Source organism: Callithrix jacchus, chromosome 22, assembly GCF_049354715.1.
Source record: "Callithrix jacchus isolate 240 chromosome 22, calJac240_pri, whole genome shotgun sequence".
NCBI classification, from domain to species: Eukaryota; Metazoa; Chordata; class Mammalia; order Primates; family Cebidae; genus Callithrix; species Callithrix jacchus.
This window is the reverse complement of record NC_133523.1, coordinates 2,227,080-2,254,263: the sequence shown is the minus strand read 5'-3', so window position 1 is coordinate 2,254,263 and position 27,184 is coordinate 2,227,080. Positions and strand designations below refer to the sequence as shown.

Below are 27,184 nucleotides of genomic sequence, written 5' to 3'. Positions count from 1 at the left end.
TTTTAACAGAGAGCGTGTCTCCCTGTTGCCCAGGCTGGAGTGCGGTGGTGCGATCTCGGCTCACTACGACTTCACATCTCCGGGCTGAGTCGATCCTCCCCCCTCAGCCTGCGCATCATACCTGGGACCACAGGTATGCATCGCCACGCCAGGCTCAGTTTTCTATTTTTTGTAGAGAGGGGATCTTGCTGTGTTGCCCAGGCTGGCTTTGAACTCCTAGCTTCAGGCCATTTTCCAGCCTAGGCTTCCCAAAGTGCTGGGACCACAGGTATGCTATGTGGTGGCGCGACCTTGGCTCGCCGCAACCTCCGCCTCTCAGGTTCAAGCGATTCTCCTGCCTCAGTCTCCCAAGAAGCTGGGACCACAGGCGCGCACCATCACGCCCAGCTAATTTTTTGTATTTTTAGTCAAGACGGGGTTTCACCATATTGGCCAGGCTGGTCTCAAACTCCAGGCCTCAAGTGCCCCACCTGCCTCGGCCTCCCAAAGTGCTGGGATTACAGGCGTGAGCCGCCGCACCCGCTGGTGGTAAATGTTTTCATGTTCACAAGCCAGTCGGGACTGTGGGCCTGAAAGGTGTCATTGTCATGCTAATGCAGGTGACCACATGTAAAGAATCAGACACAATCTGGCCGGGCGCGGTGGCTCACACCTGTAATCACAGCACTTTGGGAGGCCGAGGCAGATGGATCACCTGAGGTCAGGAGTTCAAGACCAGCATGGCCACCATGGTGAAACCCCGTCTCTACCAAAAATATAAAAATTAGCCACGCGTGGTGACACGCGCCTGTAGTCCCAGCTACTTGGGAGTCTGAGGTAGGAGAATCACTTGAATCCAGGAGGCGGAGATTGCAGTGAGCTGAGGTCGAGCCATTGCACTCCAGCCTGGGTGACAGAGTGAGACTCCATCTCAAAAAAAAAGAATTAGACACAACTGAGTTTCCACGACACTATTTATGGACACAAATCCTGGCTGGGCACAGTGGCTAATGCCTGTAATGCCTTCTCTTTGGGAGGCCAAGGCAGGACGGTCTGTTGAGTGCAGGAATTTGAGACTGGCCTGGGCAACATAGCAAGACCCCATGTGTACAGAAAACAAAATTAAATTAGCCGGGCATGGTGGGGCGCGTATCTGTGATCCCAGCTACTCGGGAGGCTGAGTGGGGAGGATGCTTGAGCCCAGGTGGCTGAGGCTGCAGGGATCTGTGATTGCCCCAGTGCACTCCAGCCTGGGTGACAGGGAGACCCAGTCTCCAGTAAGAACAACAGCGTGCAAAAGTCCTTGGACTTCCGGCTGTATTAAAACAGGGAACGGACCCGACGTGGCTCTGGCCCACGGGCTGTAGTTTCCTGACCTCTGGAATAAATCCGTCATCATTTTCATTTTCCAGAGACAAGATCTCGTCCTGTCACCCAGGCTGGAGTGCGGCAGTGCGATCATAGCTCACTGCGGCCTCGACCTCCCAGGCTCAAGCGATCCTCCTGCCTTAGGTTCCAGAGAAGCTGGGACCACAGGCATGCCACCACACCTGGGTACCTTATAAAATTTTTTTTTTGTTTTTTTGAGACGGAGTTTCGCTCGTCACCCAGGCTGGAGTGCAGTGGCGCGATCTCGGCTCACCGCAACCTCCGCCTCCTGGGTTCAGGCAATTCTCCTGCCTCAGCCTCCCGAGTAGCTGGGATTACAGGCACGTGCCACCATGCCCAGCTAATTTTTTGTATTTTTAGTAGAGACGGGGTTTCACTATGTTGACCAGGATGGTCTCGATCTCCTGACCTCGTGATCCACCCACCTTGGCCTCCCAAAGTGCTGGGATTACAGGCTTGAGCCACCGCGCCCGGCCCAAAAATTTTTTTTTAGAGATGCGGTTCTCACTATGTTGTCCAGTCTGGCCTTGAACTCCCAGCCTCCAGCGATCCTCCTGCCTCGGCCTCCAGTCGTGAGCCTGCACCTGGCCACCTCTCTGGCTGTTTATAATCATTTGCCAACCCCCAAACCCAGCGATCTCCCACCACGAGTCATCGCTGAGGCTTAGAAATGGAAGAGGATTTACAAACACGAGTCCTCAACACGCCCGGGTGGCAGCCATGTGACAACGCAACCTTCATCCCTGCTCCTGTGCAGTCTCGCTGGAGTAGGGGATTTGGGATTCACCCAGGGTCCCCTCTGTCACGTGGGTCCCCAAGCACAACGGGGCAGCTGTCAGCCCCTAAGAGATGTTACTGGATGCTGGGGGCAGGCAGATTCCACTGGGAATATCGGGATCCCATCTCTCTGGGATTCACACCCTCTGTGAGCTGCAGCTGTGACCTCAACAGTGGACGGAACAACATGGCCGCCCTGACCCGTTCCCAACAGTGGACGGGACAACATGGCCGCCCTGACCCCTTCCCAACAGTGGATGGGACAACATGGCCGCCCTGACCGGTTCCCAACAGTGGACGGGACAACATGGCCGCCCTGACCCGTTCTCAACAGTGGATGGGACGACATGGCCGCCCTGACCTGTTCCCGACAGTGGATGGGACGACATGGCCGCCCTGACCTGTTCCCGACAGTGGATGGGACGACATGGCCGCCCTGACCCGTTCTCGACAGTGGATGGGACGACATGGCCACCCTGACCCCTTCTTGACAGCGGATGGGACAACATGGCCACCCTGACCCCTTCCCGACAAAGAATGGGACAACGTGGCCGCCCTGACCCGTTCCCAACAGTGGACGGGACAACGTGGCCGCCCTGACCCGTTCCCGACAGTGGACGGGACAACGTGGCCGCCCTGACCCCTTCCCGACAGTGGACGGGACAACGTGGCCGCCCTGACCCGTTCCCGACAGTGGACGGGACAACGTGGCCGCCCTGACCCCTTCCCGACAGTGGACGGGACAACGTGGCCGCCCTGACCCCTTCCCGACAGTGGACGGGACAACGTGGCCGCCCTGACCCCTTCCCGACAGTGGACGGGACAATGTGGCCGCCCTGACCCCTTCCCGACAGTGGACGGGATAACGTGGCCGCTCTGACCCCTTCTTGACAGTGGATGGGGCAAGGTAGCCATGGTGACCTCAGGTGATCCGAGGCCTGCCTCGGCCTCCCAAAGTGCTAGGATTACAGGTGTGGGCCACCGTGCCCAGTATTTTATTTTTATTTTTTTGAGAGTCTGGCTCTGTCGCCCACGCTGGAGTGCAGTGGTGCAATCTCAGTTCACTGCAACTTCCACCACCTGGGTTCAAGCGACTCTCCTGCCTCAGCCTCCCGAGTAGCTGGGATTACAGGCGTGTGCCATCATGTCCAGCTAATTTTCTTTCTTTTTTTTTTTTTTGAGACGGAGTTTCGCTCTTGTTACCCAGGCTGGAGTGCAATGGTGCGATCTCGGCTCGCCGCAACCTCCGCCTCCTGGGTTCAGGCAATTCTCCTGCCTCAGCCTCCCGAGTAGCTGGGATTACAGGCGTGAGCCACCGTGCCCGGCCTGCTAATTTTCATACTTTCAGTAGAGATGGGGTTTCACCGTGTTGGCCAGCCTGATCTCGAACTCCTGACCTCAGGTGATCCGCCCGCCTCGGCCTCCCAAAGTGCTGGGATCACAGGCACAAGCCACCACACCTGGACCAATTAACACTTAAATCAGTAGGCACTGAATGAAGCAGGTGACGCTCTGTAACGTGGTGGGCCTCACCTGATCAGTTGAAGGCCTTAACAGACTAAGGATCCCCCAGGAGGGAGGAGCGCCGCCTCAAGACGACCTTCGGGCTCCAGACCGCCACATTGACTCTTCCCTGGGCCTCTGTCCTGCCTGGCAGATTTCAGACCTCAGGCCCACAATGGTGTGAGCCAGGTCCTTCAATAAATCTCTGTGGATGTGCATGTCTTTGTGTGTGCATGTGCGTCTATGTGTGTGTGCATCTGTGTGTGTTTGCATCTGTGTATGTGTGTGTGCATGTGTGTGTGTGCATCTCTGTGTGTGCATGTGTGCATTTGTGTGGGGGCGTCTGTGTGCACATGTATGTGTGTGTGTGTGCATGTGTGGGTCTGTGTGCACGTGTGCATCTATCTGTGTGTGTGCATGTCTGTGTGTGTCTGTGTGTGCATGTGAGCACCTGTATGCATGTGTGCATTTGTGTGTGTGGGTCTGTGTGTGCATTTGTTCGCACATGTGTGGGTCTGTGTGCATGTGTCATCTGTATCTGTGTATGTGGGTCTGTGTGTGTGCATGTGTGAGTCTGTGCATGTGTGCATTTGTGCATGCGCATGTGTGTGCATGTGTGCATGTGTGGGCATGTGTGTATGTTATGTGTGCATCTGTATGTATGTGCGGGCATGTGTGCATCTGTATGCATGTGTGCATTTGTATGTGTGCATGCGTGCATCTGAGCATCTGTACATGTGTGCACGACTGTGTGCATGTGTGTGAATGTGTCTTTGCATGTGTGTGTCTGTACATGTGTGCACGACTGTGTGTGCGCATGTGTGCATCTGTACATGTGTGTGCACGACTGTGTGTGTGCATGTGTGCATCTGTGTATCTGTACATTTTCTCTGGAGTATTCTGTCTAGAATCTGTATTTTAGTTTGTCTCTCTTGTGCAATATTTGGGACATTCTCATACTAAAAAAATTTTTGGCCGGACGCAGTTGCTCACACCTGTAATCCCAGCAATTTGGGAGGCTGAGGTGGGCGGATCCCCTGAGGTCAGGAATTTGAGACCAGCCTGGCCAACACGACAAAATCTGTCTATACCAAAAATACAAAAATTAGCCAGGTGTGGTGCTGATTAGCACAGGCCTGTAATTCCAGCTTCTTGGGGGGCTGAGGCAGGAAAATTGCTTGAACCCCGGAGGTGGATGTTGCAGTGAGCTCGCCAGCCTGGGCATCACAGAGTGAGACCCCGTTTAAAAAAAAGTTTGGTTGTTTATCTGGAATTCTGGTCGGGCGCTGTGGCTCACACCTGTAAGCCCAACACTTTGGGAGGCTGATGGTGGGGGGATGGGTCACCCAAGGTCAGGAGTTCGAGACCAGCCTGACAAACACAGTTAAACCCGTCTCTCCTAAAAATACAAAACTAGCCGGGCATGATAGTAGACACCTGTAGTCCCAGCTACTCAGGAGGCTGAGGCAGGAGAGTCACTTGAACCCGGGAGGTGGAGGTTGCAGTGAGCCGAGATCGCGCCAGTGCACTCCAGCCTGGGCAACAAGAGCGAGACTCCGTCTCAAAATAAATAAATAAATATCTGAAATTCTGACATCTCCGAGTATGCTGAATGTTTTATTGTCCAGTCTGCCAACCGCATGCTGGGACCCAGCCACAATGTCCCTCCTCGGGGGAACGTGTCCCTCCGGGAACGGCCACTCCATGCCTGGCTGCCACCATTTGGAGCCAATGAAAAAGGAGAGAGGGTCTGGGGTGGTGGGGAGAGAGCTGGGGCTGCGGGGAGGCAGCTGGGAGCCCGGGCAGTGGAGAGGGAGCCAGGGGCAGCGGGGAGGGAGCCGGGGCGGCGGGGAGCAAAGCTGTACCACACTTTTGCCTTTACTCTTACACTAGACTTCAAGCGCTTTTAGAGGAGCCAGAGAATCTCCAAGAATCACTTGATGGATAGTTCAGAAGCAAAAGCCACCGAGATGAGAGTGACGTCTGTGATGAGGGCTGGAAAGGCACATCCCGGTGTGAGCTCACCGCTCCCCGAGACACACACACACTATGGTCATTCAATCCCAGCTGCCTCTGCTGACCCCACCCGCAGGTCTTCTAAGGATTCCTGTGTGCTCTAAATTGTCTTCTCATCCCCATCATTAGTTCACAGAAAGGACTCCACGGCTATTTAGCACCAGATATAGAAGCACCATTGATTCCGCTCTCCAGGCAGCCAGCCTTTACGACGGGCCGGGCCCGGCTGCATCGCGCCCTGAATGAGACAGAAACGATTGTCTGCGCCCAGAGAGCTCACATCTGAGTGGGAGAGGCCCAGATCCATTGACAGGATGCTACAAGGACGGTTCAAAACGAGAAGCCCAACCAGGAACTTTGAATCTGTGGACGGGGGTCTTTGATGTAGACATGGGGTCAGCGGAGGGTTTCCCGAGGGACTGATGAGTTATCTGAGTTCGGAAGGATAAAGGGAAGTTGACGAAGCGTCCAGTGGAAGGAACAGATGCTACACGGCAGGGATAGTGTTCAGAATCCCTGCGGCAGGAGCGAGGAAGTCAAGGCTAATGCGGAGAAAGTGTATTAGTCAGCTATGGCTGTGTAACAAATCAGCACAAACTTAGCAGCTTAAAACAGCATGCACTCGGCTGGGCGCGGTGGCTCACGCCTGTAATCCCAGCACTTTGGGAGGCTGAGGCAAGTGGATCACCTGAGGTCAGGAGCTCAAGACCATCCAGCCTGACCAACATGGTGAAACCCCGTCTCTACTAAAAATATAAAAATTAGCCGGGCACGGTGGCGCGTGCCTGTAATCCCAGCTACTCGGGAGGCTGAGGCAGGAGAATTGCCTGAACCCAGGAGGCGGAGGTTGCCATGAGCCAAGATCGCGCCATTGCACTCCAGCCTGGGTAACAAGAGCGAAACTCCGTCTTGAAAAAAAAAAAAATGCTCTCATTAGCTCTGTAACCAAGGCGTCAGCTGGGCTGGGAAAGTATCCACTGTCCTTTTTTTGAGGACACCTTTCTTTGAGGTGGAGTCTTGCTCTCTTGCCCAGGCTGGAGTGCAGTGGCATGACCTTTGCTCACCGCAGCCCCACCTCCCAGGTTCAAGTCATTCTGCTTTCTCAGCCTCCCCAGTAGCTGGTATTATAGGCACACACCACCACGCCTGGCTAATATTTTTTGATTTTTAGTAGAGACAGGGTATTGCCATGTTGGGAGGTTGGTCTTGAAATCCAGACCTCAAATAATCCGTCCACCTCGGCCACCCAAAGTCCTGGGATGACAGGCACGGGCCACCACATCTGGCTGTGTTTTGAGACGGGTTTCACTCTGTGACCCAGGCTGGAGTGCAATGGCACAATCGTAGCTCACTGCAACCTCAAATTCTTGGGCTCATATGACTCTCCTGCCTCAGCCTCGTGACTCGCCACATTTTTAAGCGTGTGCAGCAAAAACGCAGCATTCTTTTTGCGTCACCAACCCTGTGTCCATCCCCACTGTCTAGCCTGGGCAGGTCCACCGGCCCCACCCTTGTAATGTGGGAATAGCTCAGATGGTTTCCATCAGGTGACAGCTTTCAGATGCTCAGTGGCTTTTCCTGTAGGCATATCTTTAGTGGCCTGGGCAGTTTCGTAGGTATTCTTAAAGTTAACACAAAGATTTGAACCCCTTGATTTGCATGGGAACTGAGTTAAGTGTTCCGTGGAAGGAAGAGATTCTACATGGCAGGAATAAAGTACGGTGAATTCCTGCGGCAGGAGCGAGGAAGTCAGGACTAAAGTAGACAGAGCGTATTAGTCAGCTACTGCTGCGTAACGTATCAGCAGAAACGTGGCAGCTTAAAACAACATGCACTCATTACCTCCTCATTTCCTTGGGTCAGGATTCTGAAAGGGTTTTCTGGGTCATGTGACTAGCAAACCATTTTTACAGCTCACAGGCCACTTAGGGGAAGAGGAAGAACAGTGGCCTCTGGGGGCATCCATTAGAACTCAGAGAGAGTCTTACAGAACACGGTGTGATCGTGAGAGTCACAACTCGTCAGCTTGCTCACAGGACGTGACCTGAGCAAAGGAGGGACTGTGGCATCAAGTTCAGTGCTTCTGCCCAACTCCAGGGGAGGAGATGATTATATGAGTGGGTGTCCACAGGAGTCCTTGGTCTTAGAGTTCTGTCTCCCACAGAAATCAAGAGGCAGAGTGGCCTGAGATGGGCGTGAGATAAACAGGTGCCTGAACAAGCAGAGTCTCTTCCATCTCAGCGAAACACAGAGCACACACAGGACATATGTTCACAAGCTCAGCTATGGAGGACACCATGAGCTCAGCCACGGAGAATGCCACAAGCTCAGCCACAGAGAAGACCACAAGCTCAGCCACGGGGAATGCCACAAGCTCAGCCACAGAGAATGCCACAAGCTCAGCCACGGGGAATGCCACAAGCTCAGCCACGGGGAATGCCACAAGCTCAGCCACAGAGAATGCCATGAACTCAGTCACAGAGAAGACCATGAGCTTAGCCACAGAGAAGGCCACGAGCTCAGTCATGGAGAATACCATGAGCTCAGCCACGGAGAATGCCACAAGCTCAGCCACAGAGAATGCCACAAGCTCAGCCACGGGGAATGCCACAAGCTCAGCCACAGAGAATGCCATGAACTCAGTCACAGAGAAGACTATGAGCTTAGCCACAGAGAAGGCCACAAGCTCAGCCATGGAGAATACCATGAGCTCAGCCACAGAGATTGCCATGAGCACAGCTCAGCCACAGAGAACACGAGCTCAGCCATAGAGACAATCACAAGCTCAGCCACAGAGAACTTCACAAGGTCAGCCACAGAGAACACACACACACCACAAGCTCAGCTATGGAGAGCATCACAAGTGCAGCCAGCCACAGAGACCACCACAAGCTCAGCCACGGAGAACATCAAGCTCAGCGATGGAGAACAGCCTGCACGACCACTGAGTGGGAGCCGGGAATATAAATGGCCATACGACCACACCAGCAAGGTCCAAAACGGCAGCCACGGGCCTCCTGTGGCTATCACAACTAGAGTTAATTACAGTGGGCCAGGTTCAGTGGCTCATGACTATAAACCCAGCACTATGGGAGGCTGAGCACTATGGGAGTTCGAGACCAGCCTGGGCAACACAGTAAGATCCCATTCTACAAAAAAAAAAAAAAAAAAAAAAACAGAAGAATCAGCTGGGCATGGTAGCATGAATCTGTAGTCCCAGCTACTCGAGGTCGAGGCTGCTGTGAGCCATGATTGTGCCACTGCCCTTGAGATGGGCAAGAGCAAAACCCAATCAAAAAAAGAAAGGAAAGGAAAGGGAAGGGAAGGGAAGGGGGGAGGGGGAGAGGGGAGGGGGGAGGGGGAGAGGGGAGGGGGGAGGGGGAGAGGGGAGGGGGGAGAAGGCGGAGGGGGAGGGAGGGGAGGGAATGAGGGGAGGAGGAGGCGAAGGGGAGGGAAGGGAGTAGGGGAGAGGGGGAGGGGGAGAAGGGAGAGGGGAGGGGAGGGGGAGGGGGAGGGGAAGGGGAGGGAAGGGAGTAGGGGAGGGGGGAGGGAAGAAGGGGGAAGGGAGAAGGGGGAGGGGGGCGAAGGGAGGGGGAGGGGAGGGGGAGGGGAAGGGGAGGGAGGAAGGGAGGAAGTGGGTGGAGGGGAGGAGGGGAGGGAGGAAGGGAAGGAGGGGAAGGGAAGGGGAGGGAAGGAGGGGGAGGGGAGAAGGGGGAGGGAAAGGGAAGGAGGGGGAGGGGAGGGGGAGAGGGAGGGGATGGGGAGGGGAAGGGGAGGGAAGGAGGGAGGGAGGGAGGGAGGAAGTGGGTGGAGGGAGGGAGGAAGGGAGGAAGTGGGTGGAGGGGAGGAGGGAAGGGAGGGAGGGAGGGAAGGAGGGGAAGGGAAGGGAGGGAAGGAGGGGGAAGGGAGAAGGGGGAGGGGGGAGAAGGGAGAGGGGAGGGGATGGGGAGGGAAGGAGGGAGGGAGGGAGGAAGGGAGGAAGTGGGTGGAGGGGAGGAGGGAAGGGAGGGAGGGAGGGAAGGAGGGAAGGGAAGGGGAGGGAAGGGAGGGAGGGAGGGAAGGAGGGAAGGGAAGGGGAGGGAAGGAGGTGGAGGGGAGGGGGAGAGGGAGGGGAGGGGGAGGGGATGGGATGGGGAGAAACAGAGTGCGTTTAGGGAATGACAGGGCCCAGTGTGGGGCAGGGTGTGCGGGCCTGTGAGACGTGAGGCATCTGGAAGGCCGCCATGCACCACTCAAAAGTCGAGGCCTTGCCTTAGGACACGCGCGGCTGGAGAGCTGTTCCAGGTCCAGCAAAGGCAGAAAGCTCTGCCGACGACATGGGCCTCTCCCTCCCGGCATCTGATCGGGTCGGGCCGCGTCCCCACCCAAATCTCACCTGGAACTGTAGTTCCCACGATGCCCACATGTCACAGGAGGGAGCAGGTGCAGATCACTGAATACCGGGGGCGAGTCCCCCATCCTGTTCTCGGGACAGTGAGTGAGTTCCCACAAGAGCTGAAGGTTTCCTAAGGGGCTTCCCCTCTGCTGGGCGCCCACCCTTCTCTCTCCCGCCGCCATGTGGAGGAGGATGTGTTGCTTCGCCGCCGTCACAGTTACCAGTTTCCTGAGGCCTCCCGGCCATGCTGCGCTGGGAGTCAAACCTCTTTCCCTTACAAATCACCCATGACAGGTATGGCCTCTGCTGTTGTTGCCATTGTTTGGAATGGAGTCTCGCTCTCTCTGCCACCCATGCTGGAGTGCAGTGGCGCGATCTCAGCTCCCTGCAACCTCCGCCTCCCGGGTTCAAGCGATTCTCCTGCCTCAGCCTCCCGAGTAGCGGGGACTACAGGCGTGCGCCACCACACCTGGCTACTTTTTGTATTTTTAGTAGAGACGGGGTTTTGCCCTATTGGCCAGGCTGCGGTCAAACTCCTGACCTCAGGATCCACCCACCTCGGCCTCCCAAAGTGCTGGGATTACAGGCGTGAGCCTCCACGCCTGGCCTCCGGTAGGTCAGAACGAACTGACACAGTCTCCCAGCAACACTTACAGGGACGAATGCTCCCGGTTTGCCCAGGACTGTCCCTGTCTCAGGAAACCACTCACTTCCTATCAAACCAGGACAGCTGTCACCCTAAAAATAACACGTAAACACGGTCGTCTGAGTCCACTTTTGTCCTGGTGCAAAGAAATCCCTGACCCTGGCTAATTTATAGGGAAAAGGTGGGTCAAGCACCGCAGCTGACGCCTGTCATCCCAACACTTTGGGAGGCCGAGGCAAGAGGCTTGCTTCAGGCCAGGAGTTTGAGGCCAGCCTGGGCAACATAGTGAGACCCCATCTCTACAAAATGTAAAGGTTAAAAATTGGTCTTGCGTGGTGGTGCGTGCCTGTGGCCTCAGCTACTCAGGAGGCTGAGGAGGGAGGATCAATCGCTCGAGCCCGGGAGATGGAGGCTGCAACGAGCCATGACTGTACCAGCCTCAGTGGCACAGTGACACTCCCCTTTCTGCAAAAAAATTTTTAAAATTTGCCAGGCATAGTGGCACATGTCTGTAGTCCCAGCTACTCAGGAGGCTAAGGCAGGAGAATTGCTTGAGCCTGGTAAGTCGAGGCTGCAGTGAGCTATGATCACACCACTGCACTCCAGCCTGGGAGAGTGAGTGAGACCCTGTCTCAGGAAAAAAGAAAAGAGAGAGGAAAGGAAGAGAGGGGCGAGAGAGAAGAAGGGAACGAAGAGAAGGAAGGCCGGGAGGGAAGGAGGGAGGAAGGGAGGGAGGGAAGGAGGGAAGGAGGGAAGAAGGGAAGGAGGGAAGGAGGGAGGGAGGGAGGGAGGAAAGGAGGGAGGGAGGGAGGGAGGGAAGGAGAGAAGGAGGGAGGGAGGGAAGGAGGGAAGGAAGGGAGGGAAGGAGGGAAGGAAGGGAGGGAAGGAGGGAAGGAAGGAAGGAAGGAGGGAGGGAGGGAGGAAGGGAGGGAAGGAGGGAGGAAGGGAGGAAGGGAGGGAAGGAGGGAAGGAGGGAGGGAGGGAGGGAGGGAAGGAGGGAGGGAGGGAAGGAGGGAAGAAAAGAAGAAAAGAAAAAAAAAGGAAGACCAGGTGTGGTGACTCATCCCTGTAATCCCAGCACTTCGGGAGGCTGAGGCAGAAGGACTGTTGAGCCTAAGAGGTTGAGACCAGCCTGGGCAACATAGTGAGACCCCATCTCAAATAAATAAACGCACACACAAAAAAATAAAGCGTGCCCGAGGAACTGACATGTGGGAGACTGGAAGGTGAGCCATGAGAGCCGCTGGCCAGTGACAACTGAGCCAAGAGCCCCTGGGACGGCAGTCTTGTCACTGTGGGGCACACCTGGACCGTCTCCACGCAGAAATAACCAGCGTGCCGACAGCCAGGAGTGGGGAATCGGTGAACAAAAGGGAACTCAGAAGCCAGCGTGAGGCGGCTGCCCACCTGTGCCCACGCCGGCTTCTCAGGTTCTGGGCACACCCGTCCAGACACGCACTGGCGCACCGCTGCCCCGGTGTGACCCCACCTGGCCGTCCTCGGATGCCAGAGAAATTGCATCCTGGCAGCTGGCAGGCCTGGCAGAGAGCAGGCAGCAATCAGGCGGCGGAATCTTCCCTTGAACCAAGCAAAGCTCAGAAAGAGCCGTGACCCGTCGGTCCAGGGAATCTGACAGTGTCTCTGGGTATGTTCCTAGAAATGCACCTTGGGGCCGGGCGCAGTGACTCACGCCTGTAATCCCAGCACTTTGGGAGGCCAAGGAGGACGGATCACTTGAGGTCAGTTCGGGACCAGCCCGGCCAACATGGCAACACCCCATCTCCACTAAAAATACAAAAATTAGCCGGGCGTGGTGGCGTATTCCTGTGATCCCAGCCACTCGAGAGGCTGAGGGAGGAGAATCACTTGAACCTGGGATACAGAGGTTGCAGTGAGCCGAGGTCGCGCCACTACGCTCCAGCCTGGACAGCAGAGCAAGACTCTGTCTCAAAAAGAAAAGAAAAAGGCTGAGCGCGGTGGCTCACACCTGTAATCCAAGCACTTTGGAGGCCAAGGTGGGCGGATCACCTGAGGTCGGGAGTTCGAGACCAGCCTGACCAACATGGTGAAACCCCATCTTTAAAAAAAAAAAAGATGTGACACCTTGAGTGGGTCCGACATCCGTGTCCTAATCCCCAGAACCTGTAAACTTGGTGCCTTCCATGGCCGAAGGGTCTCTGCAGGTGGGACTGAGTGAAGGAGTTGAGATGGGAGATAAGCCTGATGCCCCCCCCACAGTGTCCTCACAAGACGACGTAGGAGAGTGAGGGTCACAGACACTGGAAGAGGCTGCACTGTGGCTGTGAAGGGAGAGGACGGGACCCGAGTGAGGGATATGGGCGCCTTCCGACACTGGGAAGGGCGGGACAGATCCTCACCTGGAGGCGCCAGGAGGGACCAGCCCTGCCAGAGTTTGACGTGAGCCCAGGGAGGCCCGCTTCTTCCAGCAGCACCAGGAAGCCAGCACGGGCTCCCTGGGCAATGCCACTCAACGCCGACTTTGGAGAGAGCTGACTGGCTTGCTGGGCATCAGGCATCTTTACAGGAGGGCGCCCTGCAAACCGGAGCTGCCCAACCCATAACGTCCAGATCCTCCCTCCACCCTGAGACTTCCAGGACTCCCAGCCAGGCAATGACACTCCCCAGGCCAGGTGTCCCCAGGTCGTTGATCGGCTCTGTCCCTTCAGTTCTAATTCTCTAGGGTATCTGTGGTGACAATGTCATTCCTGTCTGTCCAGCATCCTCCATGAAGGTCCACCTCACCCTGCTGTCCTGGGGAGGGGGGATGGTTCCATCACGGTGCCACCCACCTGGCCACCAAGTCTGCCAATCACAGTGTTTACTCCCTCTCTCCCCCTCCATCTCCACCAGTGATTGGTCCATACTGGTCCTTGACCTTCCAATCACAATTCCCACCCCTCCATCCCCATCAGTGATTGGTCCACACTGGACCTGACCTGCCAATCACAGTTCCCACCCCTCCATCCCCATCAGTGATTGGTCCACACTGGACCTGACCTGCCAGTCACAGTTCCCACCCCTCCATCCCCATCAGTGATTGGTCCACACTGGACCCTGACCTTCCAGTCACAGTTCCCACCCCTCCATCCCCATGAGTGATTGGTCCACACTGGACCTGACCTGCTAATCACAGTTCCCACCCCTCCATCCCCATCAGTGATTGGTCCACACTGGACCCTTACCTGCCAGTCACAGTTCCCACCCCTCCATCCCCATCAGTGATTGGTCCACACTGGACCTGACCTGCCAATCACAGTTTCCACTCCTCCATTCCCATCAGTGATGGACCCGAGAGGGTGCATAAGACCCAAGCAGGCCACCAAGTTCTTATGGATCCTTGAGTTTCAACTTTATAAAAATGCCACTTTTTTTTTTTTTGAGACAGAGTCTCACTCTGTCACGAGGCTGGAGTGCAATGGCACGATCTCTGCTCACCGCAAACTCCGCCTCCCGGGTTCAGGCAATTCTCCTGCCTCAGCATCCTGAGTAGCTGGGATTACACGCCCAAGTAATTTTTTATATTTTTAGTAGAGACCGGGTTTCACTATGTTGACCAGGCTGGTCTTGAACTCCTGACCTCAGGTGAGCCACCACGCCCGGCCCCTAATTTTTGAATTTTTAATAGAGAAAGGATTTCACCAAATTGGTCAGACTGATCTTGAACTCCTGACCTCAGGTGATCCACCCGCCTTGGCCTCCCAAAGTACTGGAATTACAGGTGTGAGCCACTGTGCCAGGCCTACCTTGCCTCTCTTACTAATAGTTTAAAAAAAAAAAAAAAAAAAAAAAAAAAAAAGCTGGATGCAGGGGCTCACACCTGTAATCCTAGCACTTTGGGAGGCTGAGACAGGCAGAACACGAGCTCAATAAATCGAGACCATCCTGGCCAACATACTGAAACCCCATCTCTACTAAAAATACAAACATTAGCCAGCCGTGGTGGCCCGTGCCTGTAATCCCAGCTACTCGGGAGGCTGAGGCAGGAGAATCGCTTGAACCCAGGTTGCAGTGAGCTAAGATCCCACCACTGCACTCCAGCCTGGGCGACAGAGTAAGATTCCGTCTCGGGGGAAAAAAAAAAAAAGATTGTTAGGCCAGGCGGGGGGCTCACGCCTGTAATCCCAGCACTTTGGGAGGCCGAGGCAGGTGGATCACGAGGTCAAGAGATCGAGACCATCCTGGTCAACATGGTGAAACCCCGTCTCTACTAAAAATACAAAAATTAGCTGGGCGTGGTGGCGCGTGCCTGTAATCCCAGCTACTCGGGAGGCTGAGGCAGGAGAATTGCCTGAACCCAGGAGGGAGGTTGCGGTGAGCCGAGATCGTGCCATTGCACTCCAGCCTGGGTAACAAGAGCCAAACTCCGTCTCAAAAAAAAAAAATAAGAAGTTTAGAACACCCGTATTTCTACACTGAAATAAATTCTTACCAAGCTGGAAAGTCCATTTTGGGGTTAAAAAACAAGTCAGCTGAAACAGAATCACTCAGTGCCGGGCGGGGCAACAGTCAAAGCCGCCTGTTTTGATGAGTCTTTCTCTTATCACTCAGATGCGGGGGAGACAGTCGGTCTCAGACAAGCAGACATTTTAACTCAGAGAAAGCACAGAGAGAAGGTTCTGGAAGGTCCTTCACACCGCTAATCTCAGAGTACAAATTATCTTCTAGAGTTTGTTTTATTTATTTATTTATTTTTTAAATTTCTTATTTTTTGCAAACACTGGGGGTGGGAGAGAATGAAATACACAAGTAGGAGGGGGGAAGATGGCCGATTCCCAGGAAAGACAGTGGGTTCACAGGAGACCCTGAGGCGGGAGAAAACCCTGGAGAAGAGGAGGCAGCATTTTTATTTTTTAATTTTTTTTAAAGCAACGTAGGAGGAGGGTCAGTTACCTGCCGGGTCTGAGAGCTACTTGAGAATGCCCCAGGTAAACCAAAAAACAGAAATGCGTAGCTATGAAACCAAAGAGATGCCGGGCGCGGCGGCTCACGCCTGTCATTTCAGCACTTTGGGAGGCTGAGGCAGGCGGATCACAAGGTCAGGAGTTCGAGACCAGCCTGGCCCGCATGGTGAAACCCTGTCCCTACTAAAAATATAAAAATTAGCCCGGCATGGTGGCGCGTGCCTGTAATCCCAGCTACTCAGGAGGCTGAGGCAGGAGAATCGCTTGAATCCAGGAGCAGAGGTTGCGGTGAGCCGAGACCGCGCCATTGCACTCCAGCCTGGGCCACAGCATGAGACTCTGTCTCAAAAATAAATAAATAAACTAAACGAAGAGATCAGTAGGAGGAGACTTGCCTGCCCGTGTTACAGGAAAAAGCTCTGAGAAGGATGGACGTGTGATCTCAGGTCTGCACTGTGCACCAAGAGACACGGAAGAAAAAAGAAGGGGCCGGGCGCGGTGGCTCACGCCTGTAATCCCAGGACTTTGGGAGGCCGAGGTAGGCAGATCGCCTGAGGTCAGGAGTTTGAGACCAGCCTGCCCAACATGGTGAAACCCCGTCTCTTCTAAATATACAAAAATTAGCCGGGCATGGTGGCACATGCCTGTAATCCCAGCTACTCGGGAGGCTGAGGCAGGAGGATCACTTGAACCCGGGAGGTGGAGGCTGCGGTGAGCTGAGATGGCACCACAACCATGAATGATCAGCGCTGATGCCTCCAAAGTGAGCCTGTGGCTCAACCAGCCTCCAGCCCAACAGACACCACTTTCCAGGAATCCTCTGGCCCAGGGGGGAGGCAGGAGGCCCGACTCTCGTCCCAGCATGGTGGTGAGGGGGTGACAGGGACTGTCACCAAGTGACTCATTTCACTTTGGTGTGACCAGTTGTCCTGGTTTGCTCAAGGCTATTCTAGTTGTGTTTTGTTGTTGATGATTTTTTTTTTGTTTATTTGTTTTTGTTTTTGTTTTTGAGACGGAGCTTCGCTCTTGTTACCCAGGCTGGAGTGCAATGGCGCGACCTCGGCTCACCGCAACCTCCACCTCCTGGGTTCAGGCAATTCTCCTGTCTCAGCCTCCCGAGTAGCTGGGATTACAAGCACGCGCCACCATGCCCAGCTGATTTTTTGTATTTTGAGTAGAGACGGGGTTTCACCATGTTGACCAGGATGGTCTCGATCTCTTGACCTCGTGATCCACCCGCCTCAGCCTCCCAAAGTGCTGGGATTACAGGCATGAGCCACCGCGCCCGGCCATTGATGATGTTTTTAAGACAGAGTCTCGCTCTGTGGCCCGGGCTGGAGTGCAGTGGCATAATCTGGGCTCTCTGCAACCTCCGCCTCCCGGGTTCAAAAGATTCTCCCGCTCTCGGAGTAGCTGAGGTTACTGGCACCTGCCACCACATCCAGCTAAAAAAAAATTTTTTTTCGAGACAGAGTCTCACTCTGTCCCCCAGGCTGGAGTGCAGTGGCGGTGGTCTCAGCTCTCCACAACCTCCACCTCCCTGGTTTGAGCGATTCTCCTGCCTCAGCCTCCCCAGGAGCTGGGACTATAGCCACGCATCACCACACCTGGCTAATTTTTGTACTTTTAGTAGAGACGGGGTTTCACCATGTTGGCCGGGCTGGTCTTGAACTCCTGACCTCGTGATCCCCCCGCCTCGGCCTCCCAGAGTGCTGGGATTGCAGGCGTGAGCCCCCGCACCCGGCCCCTGTTCCAGTTCTAACCCAGAATCTGGGACATCCAGCCAACCTACCCACTTCCATCTTCATCTGTCAGGAGCCATCTGGAGCCGTGGGGGGCCACCCCGGAGGGACGAGGCAAGGACTATGTGAGCAGAGGCACGAGCTACTGTGAATGAGGCGGGAGCAACGGCTGTTTCCAGCCTCCAGATGAGGCCAGCCGGGGAGAGTCTTGGCTCGGGGCCAGCATGTCCTTAATGCCACTCTGAGAACTGCCAGTGTCCATTTTCAAACAGGAGTGAGCCACGGGCTCGGAGCCTTCACAGAGGACATCCGGGGCCAGGGAGCAGGGTGACGGGAGGGAGGTATTGACCTTGGCAGAAAAACTAAGCTCCAAAAACCTCGGTCATCGGGATACATGATATCGTCACGCATTTTTGTTCTTTAAGAGATAGAATAAGGCTCCGTCGCCCAGGCTGGGGTGCAGTGGTGCGATCTCAGCCCACTACGGTCTTCAACTCCTGGGCTCAGCCTCCTGAATAGATGGGACTACAAGTGCGTCCCACCACGCCAGCTTAATTTTTTTTTTTTTTAAGAAATGGGGTCTTGCTGTTTTCCAGTCTGGGCAATATAAGTATTTTTTTAGACAAAGTCTGTCACCCAAGCTAGAGTGCAGTGGCACGATCTTGGCTCACTGCAACCTCTGCCTCCTGGGTTCATGTGATTCTTCTGCCTCAGTTTCCCAAGTAGCTGGGATTACAGGCGTCTGCCACCACACCCAGCTAATTTTTTAATTTTGTTGTTTTTTGTTTTTTGGGTTTTTTTTGTTGTTTTTTTTTTTGAGACGGAGTTTCGCTCTTGTTACCCAGGCTGGAGTGCAATGGCGCGATCTCGGCTCACCGCAACCTCCGCCTCCTGGGTTCAGGCAATTCTCCTGCCTCAGCCTCCTGAGTAGCTGGGATTACAGGCACACGCCACCGTGCCCAGCTAATTTTTTGTATTTTTAGCAGAGATGGGGTTTCGCCATGTCGTCCAGGCTAGTCTTGAACTCCTGACCTCAAGTGATCTGCCAGCCTGAGCCTCCCAGAATCCTGGTATTACAGGCATGAACCTATACCTGGCCAGCCCTAGTTGAGTTTCTGATGAGATCACAACCCAGGCAACCCTCTGATCACAGCCTTGTCAAACCCAGAACAGAGGACCCAGCCACACCATTCCCAGACCCCAACCCACAGAAACCACATAAAACCTTGAGACAGTCAGCAGGAGCTGGTTCCAGTTGCTGCATTTGTGGTAATTTGCAGAAAACGAGGCAAAGTGCAGTGGCCCAGGTCTGTAATCCCTACACTTCGGGAGGCTGAGGCAAGAGGACTGCTTGAGGCCAGGAGTTTGAGACCAGTGTGGGCAACATAGTGAGACCCTATCTGTACAAAAAAAAAATTAGAAATTAGCCAGGGTGGTAGTACACACCTGTAGCCCCAGCTGCTTGGGAGGCTGAGGCAGGAGGATCACGGGAGCCCAAGAAGTTGAGGCTTCAGTGAGTTGTTACGGAGCCAGTACACTGTAGCCTGGGTGTGGGTGACAGAGCAAGACCCTGTCTAAAAAAAAAAAAAAGAAAAAGAAAGGGCCGGGCGCGGTGGCTCACGCCTGTAATCCCAGCACTTTGGGAGGCCGAGGCGGGTGGATCACCTGAAGTCAGGAGTTCAAGACCAGCCTGGCCAACGTGGAGAAACCCCGCCTCTACTAAAACTAAGAAAATCAGCTGGGTGTGGATGTAAGCACTTGTAGTCCCAGCTACTCTGGAGGCTGAGGCAGGAGAATTGCTTGAACCTATGAGGTGGAGGTTGCAGTGAGCTGAGATCACGCCATTGCTCCAGCCTGGGCGACAAGAGCCAGACTCTGTCTCAAGAAAAAAAACAGAAAACAAAAAACAACACCCAGGTTTATCCTTGATGTCCTGGCACACCCCCACCCAGTCCATCCAAAAACACTGTCAGACCATCTGCAGGACAAACCTAGAGTTGGGCCCTTACACCACGTCTAGCCTCGCCCAAGCACTGCATCACCCAGGCTGACGAAAGCCGCTTCCATCCTCCCCTCCCTGGTTCTGTTCTCAACAGGGAGCCTCAGGGAGACAGCTGAGACCCGCATCAGAAGGCATCCCGCCTCTGCGCAAACCTCCCCCCGACCCCGGTGACACAAACCATCCTCATCTCCGACCCCTCCCTCCCCCAGCCCCAGCTGCACGGGCCTCCTCGCTGATCCCCGAAAGCACACAGCACGGTGCAGCCTCAGGGCCTTTGCACGGGCTGCGTCTCCTGCCCGACATCCTCCTGCCAGTCATCCTCCTGTACCCTTCACATGGTCTGCTTTATTTTTATTTTTTGTCTGTCGAATTTTGCAAGCCACACCCATGGGAGTAGATGGTAGGACGCCTCTGCCACCATGCACAGCCTGGAGCTGCGTGATTCCCGTTCATCTTCCCTTAAGCACTGGAAAAGGGGAGCCAGGAAAACACAGCCACCATGTTTCTCTCCACTCTGCAGCCTAATGTTTACCGAGAGAGCAAGCTGTTTCCCCTGCACCTCTGGCGCTACAAACCCAGAGTTACGATTTGACAACTAGAGCCGGCACGGCATTCCTCAAAAGCTTTAGCACCGGAAGACATGCCTTTAATAAAAATAAGTGGATAAGGCCGAGCACCGTGGCTCACGCCTGTAATCTCAGCACTTTCGGACACCAAGGCAGGTGGATCACTTGAGTCAGGCGTTCCAGACCAGCCTGGTCAACATGGTGAAACCCCGTCTCCACTAAAAATATGAAAATTAGTCAGGTGTGGTGGCGCATGCCTGTAATCCCAGCTGCTTGGGAGGCTGAGGGAGGAAAATTGCTTGAACCTGAGAGAGAGGTTGCAGTGAGCCGAGATTGTGCCATTGCACTCCAGCCTGGGCAACAGAGCAAGACTCCATCTCGGGGAAAAAAAAAGAAGTAAGTAGACAAGCATTTTCGGTGTGACAAGCATTGCATTAAACGACATTTATGCTCCACCTCTCATTTATTGTCACGGTTCTCCAGGGAGACTGGTTCTATTCCAACCAGAACTGGAGGCACAGAAAAGCTAGGTCTCCTGCCCAAGGTCACAGATGCGGTGGCTTTTAAGTATGTCCAAAAATTATTTGCTCTCCTCACCTACCAGAGCCTCATTTGCCTTCCTTTGAGTGTGCACGGGACTTACTGACTCACTTGTAATGAATAGAATGTACCAGAAGCAATGGAGCAGGACTTCTGAGGTTAGGTCGTAGAAGCACAATGGCTGCGTTCTTTCTCTCCCGTGAATCGCCAGCCCCGGAGGAGCAAGCAGCCATGTTGTCAGGATGCTCAAGTAGCATCATGGAGATTCCCACATGGTGAGGAACTGAGGCCTCCCACCAACAGCCACAGGAGGGCACCAGCTTGGGGGAGTGGCTCCTCCAGCCCCAGTTGAGCTTTCAGATGAGACAGCCCTGGCCGACGTCTTCACTGCAACCTCCTGGGCCAGGCCCACCCCCAAATCCTTGGCCCACAGAAACTGTGATGTGATAAATGTTTGTTGTTTTAATTGGCTGAATTTGGGAGAGATTTGTTATACAGTGATCAATAATTAATACACGGGACTTCAGGTCCCAGGACCTTTCTGTCTGGTGTTCTTTTTTTTTATTTACTTGTGTTTCGTTTTGTGTTTTGAGATAGGGTTTCATTCCTCCCCCAGGCTGGAGTGCAGTGGAGTGATCATAGCTCCCTGCAGCCGCCCACGCCCGGGCTGAAGCAATTCTCCCACCTCGGTCGGCCTCCTCGAGCAGCCGAGGCTACAGCTGCACACCACCATGCCTGGCTAATTTTTTAGTTTATGTACAGATGGGGTCTTGCTCTCTTGCCCAGCTGGCCTCAACCTCCTGTGCTCAAGTGATCCTCCTGCCTCAGCCTCCCAATTAGCTGGGACGACAACAAGCCTGCACCATCACACCCCCTGCCTGGTCTCAGCTCTTTGACTGTCTGTGTAGTTTTTTTTTTTTTTTTTTTTTTAACCTAATCCAAGATGAGCACAGTTCTGAGACACCCCCATCCCATTAGACTCCCCATCTTTGGTCCCACGGCAGCCAAAGCCCATTTATAGAACAGGCAGCCGTTGTCTGCGCCGCGGCCTCTCCTATTTCTTCCCGTCCCACGTCCTCAGGCCCAAATCTAGTTGGAAAAACCTCCCCTCCTCCATCGCCCCAACATCATGAAATAAATCACTCAGCAAGCCTACAGGAAATTTAATAAGCTTGGTCTCTCTCTTTTTTTTCATCTTGTCTATGGTCTTTTTGTTAGGTTTTCATGGGAAGAGAAGAGGCAGACAGACATGAGTGATACCAAGGAGAAGAGAGAAAAAGGCAGAGATGAAAACATAACCTCCCAGTCACTTACGCATTGTATCGTTTTAAATTAACACAGCTCCTGAACGCAACGTGGAATCCCGGATGGGAACGCAGAACAGAAACACTGCCGGAAAACTGAGTGCGGCCCCCTCGGTAGTGACGCCTGAGCTTTGCTCTTTGTTCTGTGGCTAAAGATGTCAACTCAAAGGGAACACCGGTTGGAGGGCGTGTGTGCAGGGACTCTCGGCACCGTCTTCGCAACTAAAATTATCCGAACTTTTTTCATCAATAAAGGTAAAGTGTAAACAGAACGACAAAGGACTGGGTGCCGTGGCTCCCGCCCGTAATCTCAGCACTTCGAGGTGGGAGGATCACCTGAGCCCAGGAATTCAAAACCAGCCTGGGCAACACAGTGAGACCCCATCTCTGCAAAACAACAACATAGGAAGCCTCATGCGTTATCCGTGGGTCACCCAGAGTATGTCCCCCTCTGCATCCGTTTCAGACCCACACACAGAAGCCTCAATGGCTTAGAGCAGTCTGCAGAGCCGTGTCACATCAACTTCAATCAAACCCAAAGGTTCGCCGGGCATGCTGGCTCACACCTGTAATCCCAGCACTTTGGGAGGCCAAGGCGGGAGGATCACCTGAGGTCTGGAGTTCGAGACCAGCCTGACCAACATGGTGAAACCCTGTCTCTACTAAAAATACAAAAGTTAGCTGGGTGTGGTGGCGCATGCCTGTAATCCCAGCTACTCAGGAGGCTGGGGCAGGAAAATCACTTGAACCCGGGAGGCAGACGTTGCAGTGAGCCGAGATCACGCCACTGCACTCCAGTCTGAACGACGGCGTGAGACTCCATCTCAAAGAAAAAAAACCACATAGGTTGACCTCAGCTTCATTCTTGGGCTTCTAAGTTTCTGTTTCTTCGTCTTTCTTATTATTTATTTGAGACAGGGTCTCACTGTCACCCAGGCTGGAGTGCACTGGTGTGATCACAGCTCACTGCAGCCTCCGACTCCCGGGCTCAAGCGATCCTCCCATCTCAGTCCCCTGAGCAGCTGGGACTACAGGACTACGGGGGGCATCGATGACATGTCAACAGCCCCCATTTGTGCAAGGTTCACAGGCTTACGTGAGTTGATCCAGCCCTGCTAATAATCCCAGGGCATGCAGGAGACAGGCCCAGGTAATACCAGCATGCCCATTTACAGAGGAGAGACTGAGGCTGTCTTTGCCCACCCCCTCCCCACCACACACAGATTTCTTGGAATTCCAGTGACTCCCCACGTTGCTGGGTGGCTTCCCTGTTATGCTCCCTGAGAATCCTGCTCCCCAGCTAAGCCAGGTGGGCCTCAGGGACAGAGGGACGTGGGATCGAGAGCTCTAAACCCTGTTCCAGCGTGGGCACCCAGGATCCCGTCCTGCCTCCCCACGCACCAGCTCCAGCACCCACAGCTGCACGCACAGCCGCACAGGGAACCACGCGACCTCACTCCCTCCCTCCCACCCGCTTGCCTGTCCGCCACCACCCAGCCTGGCGGCTGCTCCCACATCCAGTCTGCAGTCATCTGTCCACCATCCGAGCAACGCCACCTTGGCCTTCATTCTGCCCTCACCAGCCATCCATCTACGACGCCTCCACATCGCCACAAAGCCCGTCACCAACCACAGTGACAACAGGATTTGACTCCGACGCTCCCACATTCCTGAAAGCCCACGCACCTGCAGACAGAGTCCCCAGTCTGGGCAACGGCCACCAACACCTGTCTAAGCACTCTCCGAGCTCCGCATTTTACACCCTAAAAGTTCAAATTCAGGCCGGGCACGATGGCTCACGCCTGTCATCCCAGCACTTTGGGAGGCCGAGGCGGGTGGATCACGAGGTCAAGAGATCGAGACCATCCCGGTCAACATGGTGAAACCCCGTCTCTACTAAAAATACAAAAAATTAGCTGGGCACGGTGGCGCGTGCCTGTAGTCCCAGCTACTCGGGAGGCTGAGGCAGGAGAATTGCCTGAACCCAGGAGGCGGAGGTTGCGGTGAGCTGAGATTGGCCATTGCACTCCAGCCTGGGTGACAAGAGCGAAACTCCGTCTCAAAAAAAAAAAAAAAAGTTCAAATTCTGCAAAGGAAACTTCGGACCACACACGAATGCTCTTCAGGGACGGGACGGAAGCCACAGCGGGCGGCACGGTCCTCGGCTCACAGTCACACGCTGTGCTCAGCGGGGCACACACAGACTCCCCTTCCGTGTGGCAGGACAAGCAGGCTCCGTGAGGTGGGGTCTGCAGGACCCAGTCACCCAAGGGTCAGGGCAGCCTGAGTGCTGGAACCCTCGCCCCTATGACCCAGACAAGACGACTAGGAAGGAGGAGTTTGCACACACAACCACACACAACCACACAGCACAACCACACACAACATACAACCAACCACAACCACACACAACCACACAGCACAACCACACACAACATACAACCAACCACAACCACACACAACCACACAGCACAACCACACACAACATACAACCAACCACAACCACACACAACCACGGACAACCTCACACAACATACAACCAACCACAACCACACACAACCACACAGCACAACCACACACAACATACAACCAACCACAACCACACACAACCACACAGCACAACCACACACAACATACAACCAACCACAACCACACACAACCACACAGCACAACCACACACAACATACAACCAACCACAACCACACACAACCACACAGCACAACCACACACAACATACAACCAACCACAACCACACACAACCACGGACAACCTCACACAACCTCATACAACCTCCACCACACCCCTCACAACCACAACCCCACACTTCACACAATACAACCTCACACCACACACCTCACACAACAGCACACACACCTCACACAACCACACCTCACACAACCACACAGCACAACCACACACAACATACAACCAACCACAACCACACACAACCACGGACAACCTCACACAACATACAACCAACCACAACCACACACAACCACACAGCACAACCACACACAACATACAACCAACCACAACCACACACAACATACAACCAACCACAACCACACACAACCACGGACAACCTCACACAACATACAACCAACCACAACCACACACAACCACACAGCACAACCACACACAACATACAACCAACCACAACCACACACAACCACGGACAACCTCACACAACATACAACCAACCACAACCACACACAACCACACAGCACAACCACACACAACATACAACCAACCACAACCACACACAACCACACAGCACAACCACACACAACATACAACCAACCACAACCACACACAACCACACAGCACAACCACACACAACATACAACCAACCACAACCACACACAACCACGGACAACCTCACACAACCTCATACAACCTCCACCACACCCCTCACAACCACAACCCCACACTTCACACAATACAACCTCACACCACACACCTCACACAACAGCACACACACCTCACACAACCACACCTCACACAACCACACACAATCCTCACAACCACACCTCACACAACCCTCACACAGCCACACACTTCACACATGACACAACCACACACACCTCACACAGCCTCCACCACACACCTCACAACACAACCACACACTTCACACGATACCTCACACCACACACCTCACACAACAGCACAAACACACACCTCACACAACCACACCTCACACAATCCTCACCACACCTCACAACCCTCACACAGCCACACACTTCACACATGACAACCACATACACCTCACACAACCACACACAATCCTCACAACCACACCTCACACAACCACACACAATCCTCAATCTCACACAACCACACATGACCAAACACAACCACACACAACACACAACCACACACCACATACTTCACACAACCACACACAACACAAAACCACACACAAGCTCACAAAACATACGTCATACAACCACATACACAACCTCACACCACCATCCACAAATCACACACAATCTCACCATGCAAGTAAACACATAACCACACAACAGCACAAACCCCGCATACAACGAACACACAGCCAAACACAACTTCATACACCAATACACACAATCACAACTCAACCACATAGACATATCCAGACACAATTACACACACTGCCACGCACAATCATATGCAATCACAAACACAATTACTCAACCACACAAAACCACAAAATCACACAATCACACACACAACCATACACCGTAACCACACAGCTGCAGAAATCTCCCATACAACACACAGCCATTCACCATCTCCCACGTGCAGTCACAGATGCATACATACAGCTGCACCTCCACCACAGACAATGACACGGTCACAACGACACACATTGCCGCACACAGTCACACAAGGTCACACAACCACACACAATCCTATGTAATCACACAATGATCATGACTTAACTATACGCAACCACACATGACCACACAACCATACGCACAGTTATACAGCCATTAACAATCACACAATCATATATGAACCCACACAACCACATAATTACACGACTATACATAATCAAGCAGGAATTCACAACACATAAGCACACACAACCATACACAATCACATAATTACACAACATAGACAACCACTCATGACTACACACACACACACAATACAGTCACACATAAACGACCACACACGGCCATATGCAGCTACAGACACACACACATATTGCCACACACAACCACACATAACCACAAGACCACACGCAATCACGCACAGCCAGCTCGCCCGGAATCTCACACAGTCCCGCCTAGCCGGGCCCTAGGAGAAGGTCAGGGAGCCAGAACACAGCTGTCCTACGGGGCACCCCGACCCGCAAGGCAGCCGCGATCACTGAGCACACAAGGTGTTTCGGGCCATGAACCCTCAGGGGCCACTGTCCTAACCCTTTGGCAACTCCCCAAAACCTCTGGAGAGCCTGGAGCCCGTGGCTGGGTCCGAGGCCTGGTTTGACCACTATAAAATGAGGGAAGGAATCCGAGGGTCCCCGGGCGGCAGAAGACCCTCAAGCACAGACCCCTGTCCCGGGTTCCCCCGCTAGTTCCCAGAACGCGAGTCATTCCCGGTCATTCAGGGATAACGCCACCGTCCCCAGCCTGGGTTTCCTGCCAGGCTAAACCAAGAGGACCCTCCCCCAGGCAGGTACGACCAACCCACCCCATTCCCACCCTTCACCCTCCTCCAGTCCTCACCCAGCATCCCCATGGGGTGGTTACTCACCAGTGGCTCGGAGGGCGAGAACTGGAGTGGGAGGAGAGGCTCCAGTCAGATGCCCGGCACCCCACCCCAGACTTGCGTCGCCCCCCAGCCTCCCACCCCAGACTTGCATCGCCCCCCAGCCTCCCACCCCAGACTTGCGTCGCCCCCCAGCCTCCCACCCCACCCCCCCAGCCCTGACTTCT

The 27,184-nt window shown here is 54.2% G+C and overlaps 1 protein-coding gene across 4 annotated transcripts in view; it reads right to left on the bottom strand.

The window, feature by feature from the left end:
- Positions 1-27,184, bottom strand: part of TMPRSS9 (transmembrane serine protease 9) — a 69,711-nt gene that overhangs the window by 36,108 nt on the left and 6,419 nt on the right. The gene's annotated exons all lie outside the window — the stretch shown is intronic.